Below are 26,115 nucleotides of genomic sequence, written 5' to 3' on the forward strand. Positions count from 1 at the left end.
GAAAAATCTGCCATCTGCAAGCTATTCTGGCGTACGCTGCAAAAACTGTCGAGTATACACATATAATGTATAAGAGAAATGTTTATCTTAATTAGTCTTACGAAAAAGTCCGCGATAGCATATATCTATCTTTTATGAGGAAACCATTATCGCCAAAACAGTGAAACCATAAATACAATATAAATTGTTGATATATTTCTAATGCACATTTGGTAGTTCCATGAATTTTCATATCGCAGAAACAATTTTGATGAATTTAGGTATAACGATAGACGTTGAGAAGATAATAAGCTACTAGAAGTACTTACTAATCCTGCGCACACAAAGTCACGGGTACCAGCTGATAATAAGATATACCGCTACGTGCTTACATTGATAGTTCTGTCTATAAAAAGGTTTTATTATTATTCTTTAGAATGGACATATTTTGAAATCTTCTTTAGCTTCTCCTATTTTATTATATTAATAATTGAAAAGTAACTTATAAGAATTATTTTTAAAATTAGATACTTACTAAACATGTTATTATTTATCAGATACTGACTAAGGGAGAAGAGTGACCGTCCATCCTATGCCAGCGGTCATTCTTCTGAAGACGAACAGCCCTCATATCCAGAAGTTCTACTTCTACCGCCTTAAGACTCACGCGGCGTTGCAGAACTATGGTGGAGTTATGGTGTCGTGAAGGAAAAAACTTAGGACAATGAGCAGTCATCAACAAAATTTTCATAAAAGATTTTCGGAACATATTGCACATTCCTAATTAAGTGCATCAAAAAAGCAAAAGAAATTGTTTCAAATAATAACTCTAAACATCAATCACAATCAGTGTTGTAGAATATGTTTTGTGACTTTCGAAAAATTCCTACCACAATGTTACTCATATTGTTACGAGTAACACCTATTTTGTTTGTAGTAGACGATCTGAAATTTCGCGCTAAGTTGTACGAAAATGTAAGCTGCTGTAAGTTAATTTTAAAGATTGTGTTTTGTTTTTTCCGTTGTGTAATGTACAAAGATCTATTTTATGCATTTAGTTACATAAGAGTTGCATATGATAGCAATACTGTACAATATTTGACATTTGATTAAAATTTTCAGAAAGAAGTGACTTCTGTTTTGAAATTTTGATAATACAGAGGTAGTGATTCTTTCATATTACTTTATACGTTTTCACAACAAAATGGAATAAAGTATTTGATGTTATTTAGCGTTTTGATGATAAATATGGAGAATTCTGAAGCTATCTCTTTTATCTTTTTATACATAAAACGTGTCCAAAATCCTCGGAGAAGCAGTTTCTTAGCTTTAATAAATCATCCCATAAAAATAGTTGTTCTAATTTATTATAATATAAGAAATAGGATAACTTTTATAATTGTATTATAATGTCTGTGAGGTACCTACACTTATAGAGATCCCATTTCCAAAATATAAAATAAAGCATAAGATGATGTAGAATAACAATAAATGTAAATATCAATATGGCATTTTTTTACACCCATAATTGAATTCCTATAATTTCCCAGAAAAGACCTACTTGTGTTATTTAATAATAATTAAATATAAATTAGGTTTTATGCTTGTTTCTTTTCATGCAAAGCTACTTAAACGATTGCAATAAAACGATGTTTGTAAAAATCTAGAGATCAAAAGTAAAACAGACTTTAAAAATAATAATTGCGAAGCAGCAATGAATCAGCTTTGCAATAAATAATAAGAAATCTTGACTAAACAATCGAGACAAGTTTTCAAGACAAAAATAATTTCTATTTGAGTCGAGAAAGTAAGCAATTTTTTTAAAATATATATTTATATCTCTAGAGTAAAATTAACAAGAAAATAATTAAGACCTAACTTGTTTATGAAATGTGTCAAATTGCAGAATCAGAGACCATTATTGTTTAGTAATATAAAACTTCGCTCGTTGTTGGGCGGTGCAAAGTATTCTATCGGATCTCTTAGCAGAATCAGCTAGAATATTTGATTTTTATAAATTAGCCCTTATTGATTTATTTTATACCACTTTAGTAATTGAGTTTTTTGTACGTGTTGCGATTATGTTGTAAAAGTTACAATGGGACTGGCGCGTCATGTAGAACAGAAGTCCCTAAAAATAAAAAATTGCACGCAAATTTTGAGCACTGGCTTCGGGTCCACAAAAAATTGTCGGGCATGAATTAAAATATTATTTAAGTTTTTTTCATTTCAAAAATTGCACTATTTGTTTATTCTTTATTGACATTAAAAAGGGAAAAAATTGTACCTTACAGAAAAAGTACGATTTGTGTCAGGGGGCCATATAGTTATGTAGCTGAACAGCGATCTCTCACAAACAACTAAGATAAAAGAACATTGTCTAGTAAAGAGGTGTAAAGATTAATAATAAATTAAGATTTCTTACACGAAATGTTTTCATATTCATTATATTAACATTCTAATAAAATAAAAATAAATATTAATACCTATTTATGAAGCGATAAATATATATATAGATTACAAAAGAATTATGATTAAAATATAATAATGAAAACCTAATTCTAAAAGTTAATTAAACTAGTGACTCAAATACACCAAGAGTTATTGTAGCCTGTCATGGCGCTTAGGTTAATGACCTTAATTGTGCGCGAATTATCGTATAACTTGTTACAGTTTAAGTACCGCTTTACGGGTACCCATATACTAATACTATCATTATTACACGTACGTGTACAAATTACGATAGCGTTACGTAGAGTTGACAGACGACGCCACCGGTCATAATCAGTATGCGCCCTTCTCACATTTTTGTGCTAAGCCAAAAGATCTTTTATCCTTATTTAACATAGAGCATTACGAATAGGGTATCTCATTCGCTCTCACATCGAACAGAGCCTCGCGGCCGGGGGACACGTAGTGTTCCTCGCGTCGATCGAGTTCCGCGGTCGTCCGCCGACTCGATGCGGCGCTGACGTGCGATACGCTAGTGTTTCCACCGTGAAATCACCACTGTTATTTGTTTATACCTACTATGGATTTGATTACATGGCCCTAAGGATTGACTGTCGATAGTGAAGTGTACTGTACGTGTTTATGTGAAGTTGAAGCGACTAATATTGTGAAACGGGTCGGCCGTGTTCATTTATGTGTTGAATGGTGATTAAAAGTAAATTACTTCGCTTTTACGGTGTAGAGGGTCGGTGGGTGCGTATCGATCGCAAATCGAAACAAAGCCGAGGATTGTTTTGGCGGTGTGGAGGAGACCGGTGCAGCTTGAGGTGAGCGCTCTTTGTATAATGGTGTGTAGTAAATGGATCTGACTCCGAGGAATCGTGTTAACGTCGCACGCAACCGGTGCATGTGGGGATTAGGGGAGGGCGGGGAGGCATCGCTCCGCACTTCAAAAGCTTTTATGGATTTCAGTTCAGTTATACTTTTTTAATGTGGTGTTTTATCTCGTTATGCAAGTTGATATTAGTATTAAGCGGCATGGTGTGAGCATCGGCTTCGTCTAATAGCTTTATACTGAAAGAGAGTAATGCCTTTCCTAATGGGATATTGGCTCTGGTGGTCGTTGCGCTCGAAATATTTATAAAGCGGACGAATCGCACCGTGTCAACAAACGGTGGGCTGTTTGCCTTCCCATTTAGACGAGCCGATAAGGCAAACTTCGACAGCCGGCATTTATACGGCTCAGAGATTCTAAAACTTTTGTGGTTGTACCGCTCATGTTAATAGCTATATCACAGTACAAAAGCATACTTTAGTCGCAGGGTCGTCTTGGGGCATGTTAAGGCCGTGGGCACACAAAATTAGAGCCTTGTTGGAATATAATAAGTACCTAGTAAATTATAAACAGTTACGTCGTATTTGTTTGCGAATAAAACTAAAAATAAAATAAGTACCGAACAAAAAATAAGGACGCACCGTTTTTTTTCAATGTAACTGAGGAAAGCAAACAATGGTAATATTTAAAAATTTGACGTTGTTTAGCCAGTTGCCTATTTTCTGTATACAAATACGACGGTTATAATGTAAAAAATTTCTATCCAAGTACGCGAGCTTGTAATTATGGACTCAGTAGACATAATTAACAGAAGGCGTTGTTAGAAAAAGAACCAAAAACTTTAAAGAATTGGAAATATGTAGTGGTAAATAAAAACATATGAGGTAGAAAAAAGAGAACAGACGCATTGCAAGATAGTAATATTCAACAATTACTAGCCGGATAATTTTCAAAAATAAAGTTTTGAGCAATGTCGCCCATTTATTCAAAAAGTTAACACATTTAAGCGTCTAAATTTCGCATAAAAAGCACGTCGATTAGCCTTTTTGGAAAATAGTTATCAATGGTTCATAAGAAAACATCTGGATGAAGGCCTATCCGGTTTCTCGATAAAAATATACAGAAAAATGTTATGCACGGAGAAGGCAGTGTGACGGTGTCTTGCGTAAGCAGGAGTTTGAAAACGGCATAATAACCGCCGCAGATGTTTGTATTTACATTATTAATAAAAATTTAGGAAAATTAGTCTAAGGATCGGTCTCCAGAGTAACTTTATTTTCTAACAAGATAAAGATTCTTTACAAAAGAGAGCTAGAGAATAGAGTTACGGCTAGTTATAGTTAAAAAAAAAAAAAAAAAAAATCCCATCTTCGCAAATAAAACCTTCGTTTTGGCTAGCAAAGTTGCTAGATTTTATACGTAATGAAAATCTGTGGTCTGTTTTTAACCGAAATTTTTATAAAGGCGACGACATAACAAAGACTTGTTTTTTAGCTACGCAAGAAACATGGGGCAAAATAGACCTGAGGCTAATCCACAATCTCGTAAAAAGTATGCCACGGCGTTTAAAGGATGGTATCGAGTCGAAAGATGGTCACACAAAATGTTATAATAACGTTGTATGTATCTTATGTTATTTAATACTTATAACAGGTATGAAAATACTTTATTGTCACAATAAAATATATCTCGAAGATGTCTTCGGTTCTAATTTCTCTAGTGTCTTTTTAACACGACACTTATTACGCTTTATGTTGCGCCGTAATAGATACCTTATTAATTTTACGATCTTATTTGAATAATCATTAACTTCATAATGGATACCGCCGCTCGAACGCGGGAGCGCTAGCCAACCGCGTAGACTACGGTAGGTTTTATTCAAAGGAAAACGGAAAAGCTTATTACATAAATGAACAAAAGAAACAGAAGCAACTACGGGTTGGCACTTGTTTCTTCTACGTACTTTTTATTATTTTATGTCGTATAATAAACCGGTCAAATATAAAGACATTCTATTTAACCCAATGATATTCAAATATTTAACCATTATAATTATCTAAACCGAATCTTGTATTATATTTTTAACATCAATATAAGACTAACATTACACAATGCAGGCATACTTGTTAATGTTTTTTTTCACAAACATTTTTTACTAAACAGCTGTTAATTATTGTTAATTTCGTCATTAGTAAATTCTTTTCTGGTTTGTTACCTGTTACCTACCTCAATAGTTTAAGGGGCTGTGGGGGTGATAAGATGAGAAATTCCGTAATGCGATCGGTCGGTTTTAAATATAAACTTAAGGATAGGTTAATAAAAACCTTCCAGATAACATTTACGATTCTTTAAAGAAATACGCGGGTTTACTTTTTCTGTACATTAAATATGGGAATTTTAAAAGTTTATTATATTTGTCAAATATTTGCTTTTAAACTTATCTGGCATATAGACGAATTATGAATAGCGTTTACAATCCTATGTTTAAATTAGTCACTAGTTTTTCTTATTATGGGTTTCTGTTTAATAAAATGTTTTGACAAAACGTTATAAAAAATTATAACTTCATAAGCACTTATTATCTGAAAATTTAATACAAAAACACCAATTTCTGCTGAAGTTTGTTTTGCGTCCTCAGTTTGCTAAACTTTAGATCACATGGAGTTACCTTCGAAGGTAAGGTTAGCTATTGATTAACAGTTTACTTGCAAAATGACAAACATTAGTAATGATATAATTTTTATATTCTTAAAAATCGTGAACGAAAAATGTTAACCTACTGATATAACTTAAAATACCCACATAATAAAGTAAATTTGTAATAAGATTTAAGATAAAATAAAATAACCAGTAACGTATAAATACTAAAACAATTATTAAAATATTAGAATGTTTAGGAAGAAGATCTCACAGTAGTAATAGGTGTCTCATAGAGAATGCACTTTTTTACATTTAGTCTCATTTTTTTTGTGCAAGTAGCAAGTTTGAACTTTGGCGGCTGTCACATATGTTTATTCCGATTATTGAAAATGGAGCACGTTATGAAAGAATAGCGCCTTATAATTTTGAAAACTTATTACAAAAATTTGGAAAGTTATGCTGAGACCACTCGCAAATTTCGAAGAATTTTCAGTCGAGAAAGTGCACCAATGTGTCAACCATTCGAAGAGTGGTCAAAAATTTAAAAAAACTGGTTAGGTTATGGATATTAGGGTCAATTTACGGGTCGATCTCTTGAAAACGTTGCTGCTGTAAGCGAGAGTGTCGCCGAAAATCCGAAAACATCAATTGGGATTGGATTTCCAGACAAAATTATCTCCAGAAATTCTGATATTACTTGGTACTACCGTCTATTGTTTGTTGTCGTTTATTTCTATTACTACCGTCAATTGGCAATCATGCAAAATAATGCCATTCGAATTTTTTCTTTGGGGTTTTGTAAAAACGGGTTTACCGCTAATAAACTAAAAACAAAACCTGAGCTTAAATCCGAGATCCAAGGCGTCATCGGTGTCGGTGGAAAATCACGGAAAATTTTATTTCAAAATTATTCGGAACATGTCTTCTTTACAATCCAATAACAAAATCACAACGATCTCAAAGATTCTTACTGAGACACCCGTTTTTAAATGTCTTATAATCGTTGTAAAAAAAAAAAAACTTTCCATCTTTTTGAGCAAGCCTTTGTTAACATAGAACTTACTTGTTAATTTCCTTGTTAATCATAATTTTTAATAAATAAATATGACTTTGTAATCACTTAGATTGTCTATAATAGTACTCACAATGATTTTAAAACATATTTAATATTTACTTCTCTTGAAAAAGTCTTAACAATTAGTATAGATTAAATATTAGTTTACGAAAATTTAATTTTTCAACGTACTTTTAAATACCGTAACTTACTATTTGTGACATCGTAATTACTCATTTTCATTCGAACTCATCCATTTTGTAAACGGTATGTTAATTTTAAGTCGTTATATTCAACCTCTTAGAAGATGTTCATTACTTTCAAGACCAGAGCTGAAGTTAAATTGTAGAATATAAGTAATAATAACTTTGCGTTTCCTTTTTTATTGAACATTTTACGTAAACTGCTTAAACGATTACATTTGTATGTAACCATTATATTTGCGTATATTTATAATACTCAAGTAAGTTAAGCATGTTAATCAATTTGCATTACATATAATGTTTCGATTTTTTAAATTAACTTTCAAAACTTAAACACGTAAATAAATTCTTTACGGACAAGAGTTTTCTTAAATGAACACGTTATTGTAAATACGTTTATATAAAAAAGAAAAAGAATAAATTTCATAAATCACTTCTTATACTACAAAAAAGTCTCAGTAAAAGAAGCTTGAGACTATTAAAAGATAACCCTCAACACCGTTCCGAATCTTCACAAAACATTAAGGCGTCGTCGTTTCAAAAAAGATTTATTCGTCGAGGGCATCGAGGGTCTCAAACTTGGCTGTCGATTTCAATGGCTCTTGTAATTGATAAGAAGATTACCTACCTGCAGCTCATTGAAATACATACATGTACGATAAACACTCGAGTCGTTTCTGTGAAACTAAAGTACATTACGCTACATAAAACAGAAATAAAAATATATAATATCTCTAACGAATGGAGTCATAACAAGATGTTACTCTCGTTACATTTATATTGCCTTGAAAGTACAATACGGCTACGATTTATTAGTGCTTGAATTTACTTTATGACTAGCAACAACGAGAGGATTATTTAGCATGGATTAACATGTGCCTTAGTGTTCATTATTCAACGTCAAACACTCAAGTTTTGGCTCTCAATGACGTCAAAGTTTATTGTATAGTGATTTAATGTTTAACAAACTAATTAGGTAATTTATATTGCAAGTTGAATTAACTTTCCAAATATGTACTAGCTAAAGTAATATGTAATATTATTTTAAATATTGTTTCTTAGAATTAGGGTTTAGTAAAAATATGCCAGGCGAACTTGATAAATTAGCTTATATTAGTTACATTCGAGCAACTCATTTAAACAGTAAATAACTTAAGTATTTGTAATTTAAGTAGGATTTGTGAGCTCTAAAGTCATTGATATAAATTACTTTGTAAATAAAATTCTTCACATTTATCGTAGTTAGAATGAAATGTAATTTATGCTATATAATATAATATTATGTAGTACATCCTATGATACAAAGCAACAGTACTAGCATTAATATAAATTCTAAACTAAAATGTTTAGTTCTCGCCCTTTGAAAATCTAAATTGAATTTTTATAAGGGGGCTTTAGTGAGATGCAACGTTGAGCAATTTGCAGCTGGGGCTATAATAAATTATTATTACCGTTTTGAGTGGCACTCAAATATTAGTTGGTTTTGTTTTGTGTACTAGTATTTTTTCATACAAGTATTCAAGTTTATTCGATATAAGTAGTTTAATAACATTCCATATAATGTCTACTATTTAAAAATTCTAATATCTATTGAGATTATGAATAGGTACTAAAACATCTTTTTGGTTTTGATATATAAAAACGACTTTTTTTATCTAAAAGATAGCAATTTATAATATCTACTTTAAATATTTATACGATTGTGGCTATTAATTATATGATTATATATATGATTTTGGCTTCTTTCATTACTTCAAAAAAGGAGAAGATTCTCAATTCGATTGTATTTTTAATGTAATTTTACCTCAGAACTTTTGATTGGCTACGATTTCGATTTTTTTTTTATTCGAAAGATGGCGCGTATCATATGGTCCCATTTAAATTGTGACCTGCTGACAAGTACTTTTTGAGTACTTGTCGCGTAGCGTAGCGACAAGTATGTAATATTTGAGTAATCTGTAATAATGCATTAAATACGCTTTATTAGACCATTTTTTCGTCGACCGTTGTTGTATTACATTTCATAACATTTTATTTAGTGGACCGATTTCAATGACTCTTTTTTTACTCGATAGTTGGTGCTTGTAAGAACTTTTTGAGTAACTTCGATAACGCGTATTTTATTTGACTATTTTTTCGTCTACCTACGTTGTATTACTTGTCGGTTATTGAAGCCGTTTTTTTTTTTCGTTTGTGAGCAAACACAATTATTTACTTTTAATATAATAATATTAAAACTAGTAATTATAATTCAAAGGAAAATTTGCATAAATCACAGCCAAATTTGATTGTTACTTTTAAGGTAACACAACTTTCAGTATAATAATAACAATTTGAAGATAAATAACAAAGTAACAATAAAATATAAAAGTATTAAATTTGATTGTTGAAAAAATGAAATTTCTACATCAAGACAAATGTGTAAATATCTAATGTATCATAATGTCCGAAAAAAAAACTTTTTAAGAGGATATCATAATTGTTGTTTTTTTATAGTCACCTTTAAGCGTACAGCTTTGATGAATTAATTAGAAATAAATGATGTATTAATATTTACACACGGTTAGTTAATTAAACATGCAAATTTCTAATTTCCCATACATGTTACATCATGTATGAAAAATTAGTGACAAAAATTCTTTGACTATAAAAAAATTATAATTTATGATCGTGCCAAATGTCTTTTAACGATTTTGTTTGCACAATCTGTAAACATATCTTAATATAAGATAATGTTAATTTGACAAATCGTTTATATTATTTTCGCGCAATGGTAAGACAAGTCAAAAAACCGGATTCCGTTTACAACCATATTTAACGGACGAGTAGTTAAGCTGAAATTCCACCAACCAATATCATTTTAAAGCTTTTATGTTGTTACTAAACATTTGTTTTAATTAATTGACGAAGTTCAGTTCCTAAGAAATCTCTAACAATGTGTGAAAAAAACATGTTCCTTTTCTATTCATGTAACACGGTAGCAAAAAAGACCCAAATTATAAATTACACGGTCCATTGTCTAAATCTCTACACGTGTAGTTTATACTTTTTCATCCAAAATAGTTCCTTTTATTTCTTTTATATTTTTTTGCTGTACACGAAAAAATAACTTTATTTCTAAGCTAGTTTTATAATAATCATAATGAGTAATAAAGAGGCTTCGACCAAGTATCGCTGGACATAGGACCCTAAACCGTGCCTAATGGTTGATTATGATAGCAATCACTCGAGGCGTTCGCCTGCATTTTAAGTATGAAATTGATTAAGTATTGCCAAGCCAGTTCGACTAGTACGCGCCTCGGGCGCCACTTGAACTTTCTACACGACACGACTAACGATTCTTGTTTTGTGATGTGTTGACGTATACCAACAAATAAAGTTATAGATGATGGGGTGATGAGCAAGTAATTTGTTTAACGAAAGTAAAGAGTAAAAAAATACACACGTATATGCACCGAAATATTCTATTATTCTTTTTTACCATTTAGAGTCATGAATTGTAATTTAATTTTATTTTGTTTAAAAGGAACAATTAAAGTTATTTTTTTTTATACAGTACTTAATCTGGTCGTAAATCTAGGTAAATACGAAAGTTATGACGCCGAGAGGTTAGACTAGATAAGTAGTTCTAACCAACTGAATTGGCAGAGTAAATTAATCACGGCTAGACAAGAGAAAAATTCGAATCGTGTCTGTGCAGCGAGTGATGACACGATGGCTTCAATCCGTTTGCATTTTGTTAAAGATTTTTCGGTCGTCGCCGCGGGGGGCGCTGCGGGCGAGCTCGAAACCGATACGCTGGCTTTGTGTACAAACGATTGCTATTCCTTGCTCGGAATGGGTTATTGACGTCGAGGCGCACTTATTGCCGGCCATCTTACCGATACAACCGTTGCCTTGTCATGTCTTTATACGATTCGATAGTCTTAAATGTTTATTGAAGTGTTTATTGCTCAGTAAATTTAATTATTTAAATATGGTTTATTGCGATAATTAAATGATCATAAGAGAAAATTGTAATGAGCTACGTCTTTTAATTATACATTTAGAAAATATATTTAGTATTTATAATTTGAAACAATATAATGAAAATGAAAATAATAGAACCGTTAAATAAAAACTAAACTGAAGTTAGCTTTTTACTTATTAACATCTAAGTATACAAATTTTAAATGAATATTGAATTACTTACTACCTATCACATCTTAGATTATTTCCAAGTTTTTAATATTATACCGGACTTCATTAGGATTTGTGAGGATATTTAAAAAAATGTGCTTCCACGTAGTTTGCCGCTATCTGCTCGCCTGTCAGTTCTCGAACCTCCGCCTGTTCGGTCAGCAGCACTCTATTAAAATCACACTTGATTAGATCTCGGCGCGGTTTAATTGAACACTCCACCCGCAGTATGCGCTCCTGGTACACTCGGTGTTCAGGCCGCCCGCCAGCCGCCGAGCGAGGGCGTTCTGCTCTCTCTACAAACGATTTTAAAACTTTTTGCTTCTTCATCTCTCGTGATTCCTTTTTAAATTCTTTCTTTTGTCTCTTTTGTTGAACTTTTCATATCCTTCTGTTTTCCGGGTGGATTAATTTTAATTTCGATTCAAAGACTTTTCAGAGATTTTTTTTAGCCTTTGTCTTGATTTAAGTTTCTCGACATTGAAATGTTTTGCCGGTGGGAGGTATACAAGCGCAATAGATGGAATATTTATCCGAGGGGTCGCGGGATCACGCCGCCGCCCACTGGCAATTTGCCGTCTGCCCGCGGCGCGCCGCATTGAATACTCGACTCAAAGACGTGTTCTCCAACTAAACGCTATGCTAATGTAATGGGGCTCCATTTAATCACAGCCCACGGGTAACTTCAAATTTTCAATGAGACGTTTGTGCTAGTGTTATTTACTTAAACTTAATTCTACAAATATCTTCGAGGAAAATCGATGATGATTAATTTGTAATTAATTAATAGACATAACCTGTCTATTAATTAATTACAAATTAACTTATTAGGACTATTTATTTCTTCATTATTTATTTGAAACAAGAAACCCTGAATGTATAAATGAAACTTACAATTAGTGTTAACAAATGATATTTCATAAAAACCGTGTACGTAACCTGTATTATAGAGACAATTTGCTTTAAGTATCATATTTAAAATACTAAACTTCTACTTATATTAAACTATATACAATATCTATAAAGATGTCAGCTTTTAATATAACAGATAATTATGGTATAAATCATGTCCGCTTGGAATGGTGGCAAGAATGCTGGCAGCATTTCCCCGTGGAATTGCAATTTCGATTCACGAAACAAAAATTAACATACACGGACTGATTCATTGTTGTAATAGCAATAATAGTAAATAGTGAATTAGTTCAGATTATGTTATGAAGCAAATAATTTTAATTTAAAAGCATTTATGAATGTGTTATTGTGATTGAATTAAATTCACAATATCTTTCTCATCCTTTAATAATGGCAAACCTAAATTCGAACCTCAGTGTCATTAGTCAAAGTTATGAGTCAGAAGGACTATCATCTTTTTTGATAAACGTTTACCTGACCAAATAACAATAAATCCTTTTAGAAGTATTTAGTTTTTAAAGGCGAATCACTGTTTATTCTTATTGCTTTATATAGTCGATGACTAAGCTTGATATTAATTGTGTTTGCTCGCAAACGAAAACAAAACCGACTTCAATTACACCGACAAGTAATACAACGTAAGTAGACGAAAAAAAATTAACAAAGGCACTAGTCGTCACTACGATTTTCGAGGGTTCCCCTCGATTTCTCTGGGACTCCATCATCAGATCCTTTCCTTACCATGGTACCAACCTTCTTTCCAAAAAAAGAACTATTAAAATCGGTTCATAAAGGACGAAGTCATTCCCGAACATACATTAAAATATATATATACAGTCGAATTGAGTAACCTCCTCCTTTTTAAAGTCGGTTAATAATGCTTCAATTAAATTAAAATTATGCAAGTTTCGAATAAATAATGACTGTATTATGTTTGTAAACGCTATTTGTCAAAAGCGATTTATCGTTTGAGCGTTCTAGTTAGTCAATCACGAGCGCGGTGCGGACTACATCACTACAGTTCGTTTGACATCCATCAGTCGAATCTTGTTTATGTCGAACCATTTATGCAATGTCTCGACTCGCATGTTTAACACTCAATTCACGTCTGTTTCACAAGCAGGTTTTGTCTTTTCGCTCCGCGGAACCGGTACACGGCGAGCATGTGTGGAATAGGTAGCCGTCTCATAAATCACTGTTCGCGGTAATGCGTAGATAAGAGCTCTCTCATTTGTTTCCCTATCTCTAACTTTCTCAGGCGCATTAGCAGACTGACGACCCTGACGTAACGCATTCGAGCGTCTCTTTGAACATCGTAAGTTTCGGCTATGGCACTTTGTACTCAACACAAAAGACAATCATTATCTCCGCATGAATAAAGCTATTTAGGAGCGCTGTAAATAACCGATACCTATCAATATGAACTTTATCTTGATGAGCAACTATATACTTATGTTACATTTAAATGTGTTATTATTTAAAGAATAGTACGTTTCTAAAATTTAAATTAATTTTAACACAACTTTAAAATCAGATAAATTCTAGTAAACTTTATAAATTATATTCGTAACGTTCATCTATTTGTTTAACAAGTATTTCAAACTAACATTGTATTTTAAGTTTAGACATGTAAATCAATTTTATTATGATAATTCAGATTCCAGCGAATTCACAATGAAATTATTCAAGCAATAAAGATTACTAATAGTTTCAATAGAAGCGACATAGCCCCAGGCCGCACACCATCTCGCTTGATTAAGGCCAATTACGGCATTCACGCGATTACCGTCGCCGTTCTCGAACAACCCTTCCATTTAAAGCGAAGCCTGTTTCATTACCATGCGAATTGTGGCGTCTTTTCAAAATTTAAAAGCTTTGTTTCGTAAAAGAGACACTTAGAATTTCTCACGAAAAAGAAACCTTTTTTAATCCTTAATTATATACAATGTATTGTATATTTTATGCGTACGTTAACATTTTTTATTGTTCAAGGTATTTCAATTTAATTTACAAATACATCTACTAATTTCCTATAGCAAAGTTATGAAAATAAAAATAAATGGCATACATTAAATTCATGCCAAGTATCTACACTTTGTTTTAAAAAGCACTTTTATTTAGCTACAAATTTTTAGCGTGTTTTATATGTAAGTACTTACTCAAGTCCATTTGAAACCAGCGCGGTATGGGCTTAGGGCTCGATCGTACCGATAATACGCCCACTTATCGCATACAATGCGGATATAAATCGACTACGATCTGATCATTTTGAGACCGAAACTACCGAGTAGAAACTAAAAACATTTGTGAAGAAAATAGAACAAATAAACCCGCCGCTTCTTCAAACAAATAGAAAATATTGTATTGTTCAAGCGACTATGACACTAACACGAGCTCTAAAAGAAAGTTTTAACTTCAAATGTGTTGTAATTTATGATTCGTTTCAGAGCTTTGTGTCGTGACTTTAACTCGTCAACACTTTTTTTTCCGTTTAAAGATTGCTTTTAAAACTTTCTCATATTTTATTAAAGAATTGGATTAAAAAGTTCAAAAATAACGTTCTATTAATTAGCATTGAAATCGCTATACGGACTTGATACTTCTATACTTATAGTTAGACCTTATGATTCGTATGTGCATACGTAGTAACTAGTCATAAAATTTATACATATTAATTATTATTATCCTCAATTATGTTTTAGTGCTCAAACAAACTAAATTCCTAAGTCAAGTAGGTCTCGTATTGTGATGATTCTTATGCATTCTTCGATCGATCAATATTTAAAGAAATCAATCGAATGTTTCGATCAGAGAGACCAGGGTAACATGAGTATGTAGGAGTGAGACGATGCGAAGGTCGGTAGAACCAGTTTGGCGGGACGCCGCAAGGTGCCGGCGGCCAGGTTAAGTTCAGTGTATTAGCATCATCGCCCGCCCTTTCATGTCTGCTTATCTTCGGTCTAGGCGATTTAAATGAGCCTATTCAATTGTACAACGAGAGCCTTAGGCGTTTTCTTTACATGTTGACTTGAACGCGACGTACTCATTAGTACTACGGTCTACGGTGCCGAACAATATAATTTTATACACGATGAAATTAACGATAAGATTTTAATTTAATTCCTTTGTTTTTTTTTACGTTTTATGACCTTTATTATATTGTGTTATTATGCTAATAAAATATTTTAATTTAGTCAAATGGTAAGTAAGATCGTTAAGGTAGATTTAATGGTCCTTAATATTTTTTTGTATATATTATAATATTTATACATTTTATCAATAAACACATTTAAACAAGTAACTCACAAATCTTATAATCCTAATAACCGGTTCAACTGTAAATAAAAGCAAACAATGTTCTTATAAAAGTGGCGATAATTAAAATACGAAACTGATTTGACAGCCGTTACATGTCGCAAGTGACGCAACACAAACGGCACTTCACGTATCGCTTAACAAGATAATGGTTCTCGAGACGTAAAACTGACTGTACTGTTATGTAGGGTAACGCTACTGTTATTGATACTGAATATGTTTAACAAAAAAGCTATTCAGTCTATTAATAAAACTTTTAACTCGATATTCCCTGAGGGAATGTTTTAGTCAAATATATCTATTTCGTAGAATAACTATTAACAGAAACGTTATGTACATCTATAAAGACAGATTTATTTTGAAAAAACTAATGCATTTTTTTTCGCAGCCAATATTTCACTTATGAAGCAATGGATCTGTTTTTCATAACAGAATTTCACAATAATGTATATAATTATATATATACAATTGCCTTTCATTAAGTTTTATTGAAAAAGAGTAAATAAGTTCCTATATTCGTGTACAATTTATTATGCTCTTACTTTTCTCAACATAATCTGTATTTCGCGGCGGTGGTAGCTTCTCATTAACTTTAAAAGCTTGTAAACTGATTTAATAGTGCTTTCAAAAGTCGACTTACATGCAGTATAATATTTTGATTTTGATTACTCCTATTAATGGAAGTTATAAACGATTACTTAAAGTATTTTGTTATCAAATTTAAATATTCAAAAGGTCAGTTATAGACGTAATATTTTATACGCATCAGTGTATTGTAATATTATGAATAAATCTTTATAAATAAAAAATGAATGTAGCTCAGCGCATAACTCGAGAATTGCGCGACCAATTCGGCTAATTTATTTTTTGTATGTTCCTTAAGGCCCACGGAAGGTTTCAATACTAAAAAAAATTTAAAAATTTTTTTACTATGAACTTTTGACAGAACGAAGTCTGTCCGGGCAGAAGTTTTTTTATGCATATAAAAAAAATCTTATAGGGGAGAAGAGCTTTCCCGCTCACATAATTTAGATTAAGAATCTTAATATTCTGAGGTATCTTTCATTAAATGTGAAGCTTGAGTGAAGAAAACCAAACATTTATTATATACTCAGTCGTATTAGTGTATGATAAATGATTTAATTAATACTGCGACTTTAGCAGAAAGGTCAGTCATTAATAATTTGTCCTATTAATTATTGTTAATGCCCCGCTTACCAGTTTTCGAACAAGTATTGCGACATAAACAGAATTACACGCTATTTCTAAATACTTTTTCGTATCTATCATTTATTTCAAATCTTGTTTTGTAATAATTATAATTAGACATTAAAAAATTTAATACTATATTAACTGCTAAAGTATAAACCTTATTTACATTGATTAAATGTAACTAATTTAATATGTGTTTCAATAATTCATAACAATGGGTTACTTATAACGTATGCTACCATAAACGCAGTGTCTAATCAATTGTTTAATATTCAATCTGTATACACAATAGATGGGCTTAATACGAGCAAGCTGCTCACTGAACCACATCGCCAAAGGGACTTATAGGCCTTTGTGTCTGAAATTTCACCGGCATATTCGACTAATATTACGTTCCTGCCTTCTTTACAGACGCCGTGACAAAATCTCTGCAAAGATTAAACAATCGTTTAAGTTTCCAGTTAAGTAAATTGAACGCGAGACAAAGACTTCCTGCGATTAATCAAGATTCTTGTGACGTTATTTAACTTATTGTTATCGCTCTATCCGATTTCCCCGATAGCAATTGTCACCCGAACGAGAACCGCAAAGTCGGACCTGAAACGAAATCCTTTGTTTAATTTACTGGGACAAAATCTGGAGGCGAGGGTAGCTACGGTTTCCATAACAACACGCGCATGGTGGTTGGCACCCCGCCCGCTCCCCTTTGCCGCGTCTCCCCGCACTCCGCGCGTTATCGATCCCGGGCCCCTCTCCCCGCACACCACTCCAAATCAAATTACACGAGCGGAGCAAGCGGCTGGCGGCTGCCTGCACACTACGCGCCAACCGCGCTCCCCTCGCCGACTCAATCAACTTTGTATTGGCGTAATAGTATTTTAATTCTATTGCCGCTTTTGACTGCAGCCCAGTAATAGCTTGTTTGCAAATTAGTTACATGTAACAACATTGGCAGTGTTTGGAATCAACGTTTGCGCACTGTCGTGTCGGTCTCTAATGTATGACGAGCTAATTACAGCCTCGATTTGAATTAAATGAGTTTACTCGGCCAATTACCCCTCCCATGACACATGATTAGAAATGAATCAAACTGCTATATTGTTAGTGTAATTTACATTTATTATATAACCTCATCACAATTCTTTAAGAATCTTTTACTACTTAATGGCTTTATAGAATATAAAATAATAAATCGTTTGCGTAGAAAAGTTAGACGCGGCAAATTTTTATGCAAATGCTGGGGGCATGGCTGGCTTTCAACTGCTATATTATAATGCGAGTAAGGAAAGATACTGTCTCACTTGAGCAATGGCCACATATCTCATCCGCTTAATTATGCACTTTTAAATAGCAAATTAAGCATCAATAACTTCAATAAATTACTACTATTTTTTACTAAGTATACCTAATTATTTTAAATACGTAATATCCACTCATATGTAATAAAAATCACGTTTTCAACACCCGTCTTCTTAGTCTTCTATTAAAATAAGAATAATGTTTATATTTAAATTAAAAATACAAATTAAAATACTATTGTTAATCAAAAATTTAGTCAGACGAAATGGTGTCTTGTTATTTTGTACCGAGAAAGCAAATAAATTTAATTATTCATTCAAGTTTTGTGATTAAATTAAAATAACACCGTTGTGATACTCGGGTTTCATGCGACAGCTTGAGAGTACGCACAACATAAGCAAAACAAATGCAACGTATTCAGTTATCGTTTATTTTATAGCGATTGGCAATAAAATCGATTATCGTATCATTCGTATCGAAACATTCGCGAGGGGACGACAGCCGCTCGGGGACATTTTAATGAGGGAATGCTGTGATGCCGCCGAGCTACCGACGGGGCATTTGTCTCCCTCCGAATAATGGAAAAACGCCGAACGGATATTTATCAAAACTGCCGGAGCTCCTTGTTGACTCGTTTTATTTGCGATGTCTCCGCGATTGTCAAACGTCAATAAAAATAAGCGATGCGCGAAAAGAGTATGTGATAAAGAATGTTTGCCATAATTTCCACTTCATGATACGTTATTGCTAAATTTCAACTGGCCCATTTTGAATACGATTTTTGATTTAGTATTATTTCTGAATGATCTTTGAGTTTTCTTGATTATGATGAGGATATTTTTGGACGAATGCCAAAATTGTTTAGAATAGTTTGGACAAACCTACTAAAGATTTCTGAGAATGTTAAACTCGTATATTTCGTGAGTAATTTATACGAAGGTTGACATTTTACGTAATTGCAAGTGATAGGCTTACTAACATAGACCATTGGTATTAATATAAATCTTCAACGTACTTAATTTTATCACGTAAGTAAACTCAAATTTAAGTGATGTTGGATGTCAGCCAAATGGTACTTTGTTTCCAAACTTCTCGGTAACAAATTATAACCCAACTCAAACATATTTTAAATATTTATAGATTTTGGATCGAATCGTAGTGCTTCACAAGCATTAATTAATTAGTAATACGGTATAAGCACGTGCACTGTGCTGTGTGCAGCGACTGCGGAGAATTCGAGATTAGCGAAGCGATACTGAGTGACCTCAAAGGGTCGTGACTCGTGGGGCGAAACGGCCCGGTTAGATATCGGCATGGGCCGATACTCTACACACTACACGTACATGTACATAATTACGTACACATCTATCGTCGCTAATAAACACCTACGAGGCTACGCACGTTCAGAGCCACTTCGTGCGGACACAAATTGCTTTTGTTCGAACGTCGAACGTGTTGTGATGGAACCTGCTGCAATTATTTCCTTCTTATTGCGGTTGACGTTTGATGGATTCACAATAGTAAACTTAATCAAAATCATTAGTAGACTTTTTCAATGCATATGTTACCGTATCATTATCGAAGTTGTTTGTATCTAACAATTCTATCTTTCCAAAGCAAACTGACGAATTATAAATTGTCTGACAAAGTAACGTGAGTTACGTTTTTGTTAGAGCTTAAGGCATAAAACTTAAAAATCACATGTGGGTGTTTGAGTTTATAATTGATCTGTTTCCGAGGTATAAACCAACGATTTTCACAATAAAGTTAAAAACAATTAATAATATAATTGTGTTTGCAGGCAAACGAAACAAAACCGACTTCAATTATATCGACAAGTAATACAACGTAGGTAGATGAAAAAATAGTCATGTAAATACGCATTATCAAAGATTACTCCAAAAGTTGTAATTAGATCTCGATGAAATTTAAATGACCACATCATAAACACCGGTTTTCGATTAAATTAAAAATCATTAAAGTACACCCAGTAAGGTACACCCAGTAAAAAATTATGCAGATTTTCGAGAGTTTCCCTCGATTTCTCTAGGATCCCTTCATCAGATCCTGGTTTTCTTATCATGGTACCACACCGGGGATATCTTCTTTCCAACAAAAAAAGAATTATCAAAATCGGTTCATAAACGACGACGTTATCCCCGAAAATACATAGAAATATATATATATATATATATATATATATATATATATATATATATATATATATACACGGTCGAATTGAGTAACCTCCTCCTTTTTTTGAAGTCAGTTAAAAATTATTCAAATGTCACTGATAATAATTTTGAAATACCTATATATAAATGTAATTACATTTAATAATAAAATTTAAATTCTTGTTAGTTGCCACAGAATACTTCAATCAAATCTGACAAGCAACATAAATCTATTGAATGTAATCGAGTATTGAATAAACAAGCAATTTACGGTGAAACCCCACACAAATGTTTTATGATTAATCTCCCGTCGGTATGAGCTTCTGAATATCTGATAAAATAAAGTAAGCTATTTGTACAATTGACTATCTAATTTTATCTCTTTGAATAATAAGGCAAGGTCGAGAATGTATAATAAAACTTTTATAATTATTATGACAGTGGAAACCCTAAGTTCGGTATGTTTCGTTTATGTCTGCTGTTTCTTTTGTTAGGCTATTATATAGCTGATGCTGATGCTGATTATAAAGCCGATGTTTATCATGTGGTCACATATAAATTTTATCGAGATCTGATAACTACTTTTTGAGTAATCTTTGATAACGCGTAATTACTTGACTATTTTTTCGTCGATCTACGTTGTATTACTCGGCGATGTAATTGAAGTCGGTTTTTTTTCATTTGCGAGCAAACACAATTATTTTAATAAAACTGGATACGTGGCTACAGTTGCTTTAGAGAATTGTCGTAGCGTGAATAGTGACTGGTACACGACCATTTGTTTGCCGGAAGTTATTGACGAACTGCATAAAAATAACCGTCAACGCCGTATCATCTTGCACTATGACAATGCTAGCTCCCACACGGCCAGACAGAAAAACGAATTTTTGAAGGTGAAAAACGTAGAATTTATGAGCCATTCTACATACAGTCCCGACATGGCACCTTATGACTTTTTTCTGTTCCCAAAAAATTAAGAATCAATTACGCGGTCAACGATTTTCATCACCAGAAAAGGCCGTCGAAGAGTATGAAAAATACGTTTATGAGGTCATAGCGGAGGAGTGGCACAAATGTTTTTAAAACTGATTTAATCGTATGAAAAAGTGCATTAACGTAAAGGGAGAATATTTTCAGAACCAATAAATTCATTTTTGGCCAGAAAAATAGTATTTTTTTCTTATTCATTCAGGAAACTTTTAGTGTGTTCCACGTACCAGGCAAACATAAATATAAAGAGAACGATTTGGCTAAATTATGTCGTTTGTAGCAAAGTTTTCATTCGCGTGGGTGCACTCGATGTTAATTTAAACTAGGTACTTTATCAAAATGGTATTCGGAGTGCTCTCGTAGTATCAATATAATAATAATAATAATAATAATAAAAACTCTTTATTGTACACCAAAAGTGAGCAAAAATACAAAAATAAAAACAGGAGTTAAGTACAAAAGGCGGCCTTATCGCTAATGAGCGATCTCTTCCAGGCAACCTTTGGGTAAAGGAAATGGTATATATGTAGACAGTTTAGGTGTACAGTTTTACCTAAACATATACAATATATTTAGACAAATAAACAATGTAAAAAAATAATAATAATTAAAATAAAGTATATGTATGTACATGGCATATATAAATGGAAAGTTGTAATAGACATACATAGACGTATATAGAGTTAATGAATTATTATGATAAAATTCAAAGTGAGGACAGGAGATAATATGTGACTAGATAGAAGGATTAAAATTGAGAGAAATAGTGTTTCACCGACTTCTTGAAAATTGGAAGGGATTCAACGCGTCTGATGGGCAAAGGAAGGGAGTTCCAAAGCCGAGCAGCTTGGACAGTAAATGATTTAGTGTAGAAATTAGTGGAGTGGGGAGGAATTTTAAGAAGTAAACTATCATCGGAGCGAAGGCTTCGCTCATGAGACTCGCTGAGATACTTAAAACGTTCACGTAGGTAAGAAGGAGTAGCAGGATTAAATAGTATGCAGTATAGCAAAGTAAGTATGTGAGTATTCCTGCGAAGGCGAATTGGGAGCCACTTGAGTTTTTTGCGAAAATCAGAGATGTGATCATATTTGCGTAGGCCGAATATGAAACGGATACATAAATTTTGAATGCGCTCAAGCTTATTAAGTTGCTCCTCAGTAATATCAAGATAAGCAGTATCAGCATAATCCAGCAAAGGTAAGAGAATGCTATGTGCAAGCGTAATTTTGGTGGAAGTGGGAAGAAAATTCTGCAGCCTGCGGAGTGATCCTACAGCTGAAAAAACTTTTCGACTTAATTCACACATCTGTGGACACCAAGAGAGATTTTGATCCAATATAATACCCAAGTTAGTCACTTTATCGCTGTATGGAATTTCAACGCCATCAAAAATTATAGGAGGCAATTGTGACCTATTAATACGAGAAATAAATTTAGAGCTTCCTATTATAATTGCTTGCGTTTTCCTTGGATTGACTGTATGTATGTAACTGTACAATATATATAACTAAAGCGCTAACCAACTAAACGCTAAAGTTAAGATGTTTCGCCTACCTTTTTTAGAAAAAAAAAACTCACAATTACTCCACATAAATTAAAAGTATATCATTTTATAGATAATTGCTTGCTCTTCCGGCATCCACAACAAAAAAAAATGATTAATGCTTTTGTTTTTGTAAATTAATTAATTATTAAATTTTTATATACATGACGGCTTTAATTTTGAAACAACGTTTTCACTGACGGTCGGTAAATTTTTTACTTATTTAGTTAGTGCGAATTATTTGCACGGGTATTGCTAGTATATTTTATATTCGTTTTATAACATTTCGTCTTAGCATTTCTTAGATTAACACGTATTTTAAACATTGACTTATAGTCATACTCAGTATTTTGAATGATATCATATAACGTATTTAGCACTAAATAAGTATTATTAATATTAGTATTATAAATATGTACAAAGAATATGACTATAACCTGTAGTATTTATCTTATTCGTCATCGAGTCATTGGAAACATCAGCTATACATCTCTGCCTCACTGTTTTGACGAAATTGTACCAAAATTTATCTTCAAAAGATAAAGATTTTTTGACTCAAAAACTTTTTACCTCTCGAGAAGCTTTAAATTTTATCTTAAATAAAATCTTAAAACATGGGAGTTGTATTTATTATTCATCAGTTCTCCAACGACAAACAACCTAGCGTACCTAGATAAATACTTTTGTACTGTTAACGTTTTGATTTCAGGCTTTCTTTTTAATTTATTTGGTGAAATGTTTACTTAAAAATTACGGTAAAAATAGCTTACGATTTGGAAGTGTAAGTAGTCATCAAGTTGTCTTAACAATACTGAATGAAAATCGTTTAAATTAATTTCTTACATTCTTATTGCTTGTTATTTTAAACTCAAGCAATATTTAGAGTGACATGACTATTATCATTTTGTTATTTAATGTCTGAGATAAGGTAAAAAAGCCGGTAATGTATTTTTACTGCGATATTACGCAGTCTATTATTAGGAGTTTTAATCTTAAGTCGGAGACTCGAGTTCTTTTTACGACTTCATTTAACAGTCGTGACTTTTCTATTTGAACGCAAATCGCTCTGCAAATAATATCGTTAATACTCACCTACATTTTTTATTATCGTCACAAATTGCTTTATTATTAGTTATAAAAGCGAGGATGAATATGTTTTTATGTATAATGTTTTGCTTTGAATTTCGATTCAAAGCAAAATAAATGTATACCTAATATCAAAAAATAAGATCAAAGTATTTGAAATAAGAAAGTGAAAGGTTACCGTCTTGCGAGGATAGTAATTTTTTACGGGAGTTAACAAAATGCTTAGATGTGGATAGGGACAGGAAATGTTGTAATGTAACATGAATACGAAATTTCAGCTATTACGCTTTCATAATGGAAATCGTGTCGTGGCAGCGAAATTTGTAAGGAAAATCTTTTGTTATTTAACGTGTTTTTTTTTTGTTGTTGTTGGTATCTAGAATAAGTTTTTTTTTAAATTTATTTACTGTTTATCAATTGATTAAAGGTATAGTTTTTTTTATTTCTTCATTGATTAAAACTGAAATAACTTAGGAAATCGACTGTAAAATTTTCAGTGTTCTTTCATTGGTTATCAAGTGTTTTTTTTTAATCTTAATATACATATAAATAATATATTATACTCACGGACTCACCTTATAATATTAACAAAAATACTATGATAGCGGTATATAGTAAAAGTAATTATTAATCAAGTTTTAGGTACTGGCTGTACTTAGGCTAGCGTTTCTCAAATAGCTTTGAAAAAATCATAGTAATAACGATATTTTATGTGTCCGGCAAAAGTTATAGCGTGGTGGTTTCGCTTGAGTGTTGTTGAATACAGCAATATGTAGAAATACCGTAACTCGCGAGCGAGGGGGAAGTGGCTTAGCATAAACGCACGGCAGGTGACACATCATAATAACACATAATTATTTTTTTGCTATCGTAGCGTGGACAGTTGTTTCAAAGGCTTTTTAAATGAATTGAGCAACGAACTGTTATTAACCTTCGCTCTTTTGTTAACAGTTCGTGTTCAGACGTAACATTAACTAAATAACTTATTATTAGATCGATAAAGATTAATCTAACATTATAATAATTTCATGATTAATAAAAACATTAATTTCTAAAACTTGGTGAAATAATGTGTGACGTCATGGTGTTGTTTCAATGTAAACACGGCCAAAATAACACGATTTAACACAATTTTGTATGCCATATTTGATTTGAAAAGAATACGTTTAGGCGAACGTATTGTACTACATATAATATTGTGATTAAACGTGACTATGAATAAAATTATTTAACCAGTAGCAAAATAATTTTATGAGATGCTTAAAACTCTTTCAATTATTAATAAATAGTGGCGGGAGTTGTGTCGAGAAGGGTCGAGAAAGCTGTTCATTGTATTGTTGTATTCGTTTGGGGCGTTAATAATTCGTCACACGCCTCACTCGACGTAACTGTTACTTTAGTCGTTTTACAATTACGAAATGTTTCAATGTTAGCGTACAGCGAAAGAAATTAAATATGATCGTGTAATTGATACATAAATGTCGGTTCAGTTTATGTTAACGCTCTCTTGTATATTGTACCTAATTTTAATCAATTGTTGATGAAATGTAGTTATAAAAAAATTACGACTATATTTTGTATATGTAATTTTGACAAGTTATAAGTAGAACATTTTTAAATAGGTATATCTAATCTTATCTTAAGTATCCTTCAATCAACTAATTAACAATTTAATGAACACGCGTTCTATTAATAAAAGGAAACGTGAAAAAACATCAATATAATATTGAAGCCGTGGCCTCATAAAACGTGTAAATTTATGCAACTATTTCATCGAAGCAGCTCGGGATCAGGGTGTCAGCGATAACGTGAAATCGACACCAGGCCATCAATCACTTACAACGAGTGGGCGATCGAGTAGTCGCGTCGCTGTTGCGGTTATCGGCTACAAATTGCTGTCGCTTCAATGATTAACTATGCAACACCAATTATTTAAAAATACCAAATGTCATCGATTGTCATATGAGAGCAAACACAAAGCTGCGGTTTTAAATCAACTATCTCACGATACAGTGAGGGAGCGACGTAATCGTGTAACAAACAATGCGTGAATAACATTTTTTTGTTATATACCGTACAACCGTTATACAATAGCGAACGGTAAATACGAATACACGAGAAATAAATAAAAATATATTCATATAAAATAAACTTTTACCAATATTGTTATTGTATTAATATTATATTACATTTATGTATTCATTTGTATGAAGACAAAAGAGTAGGTAAATTTCAAATAT

This window comes from Melitaea cinxia, chromosome 17 (assembly GCF_905220565.1).
Source record: "Melitaea cinxia chromosome 17, ilMelCinx1.1, whole genome shotgun sequence".
NCBI lineage: Eukaryota > Metazoa > Arthropoda > Insecta > Lepidoptera > Nymphalidae > Melitaea > Melitaea cinxia.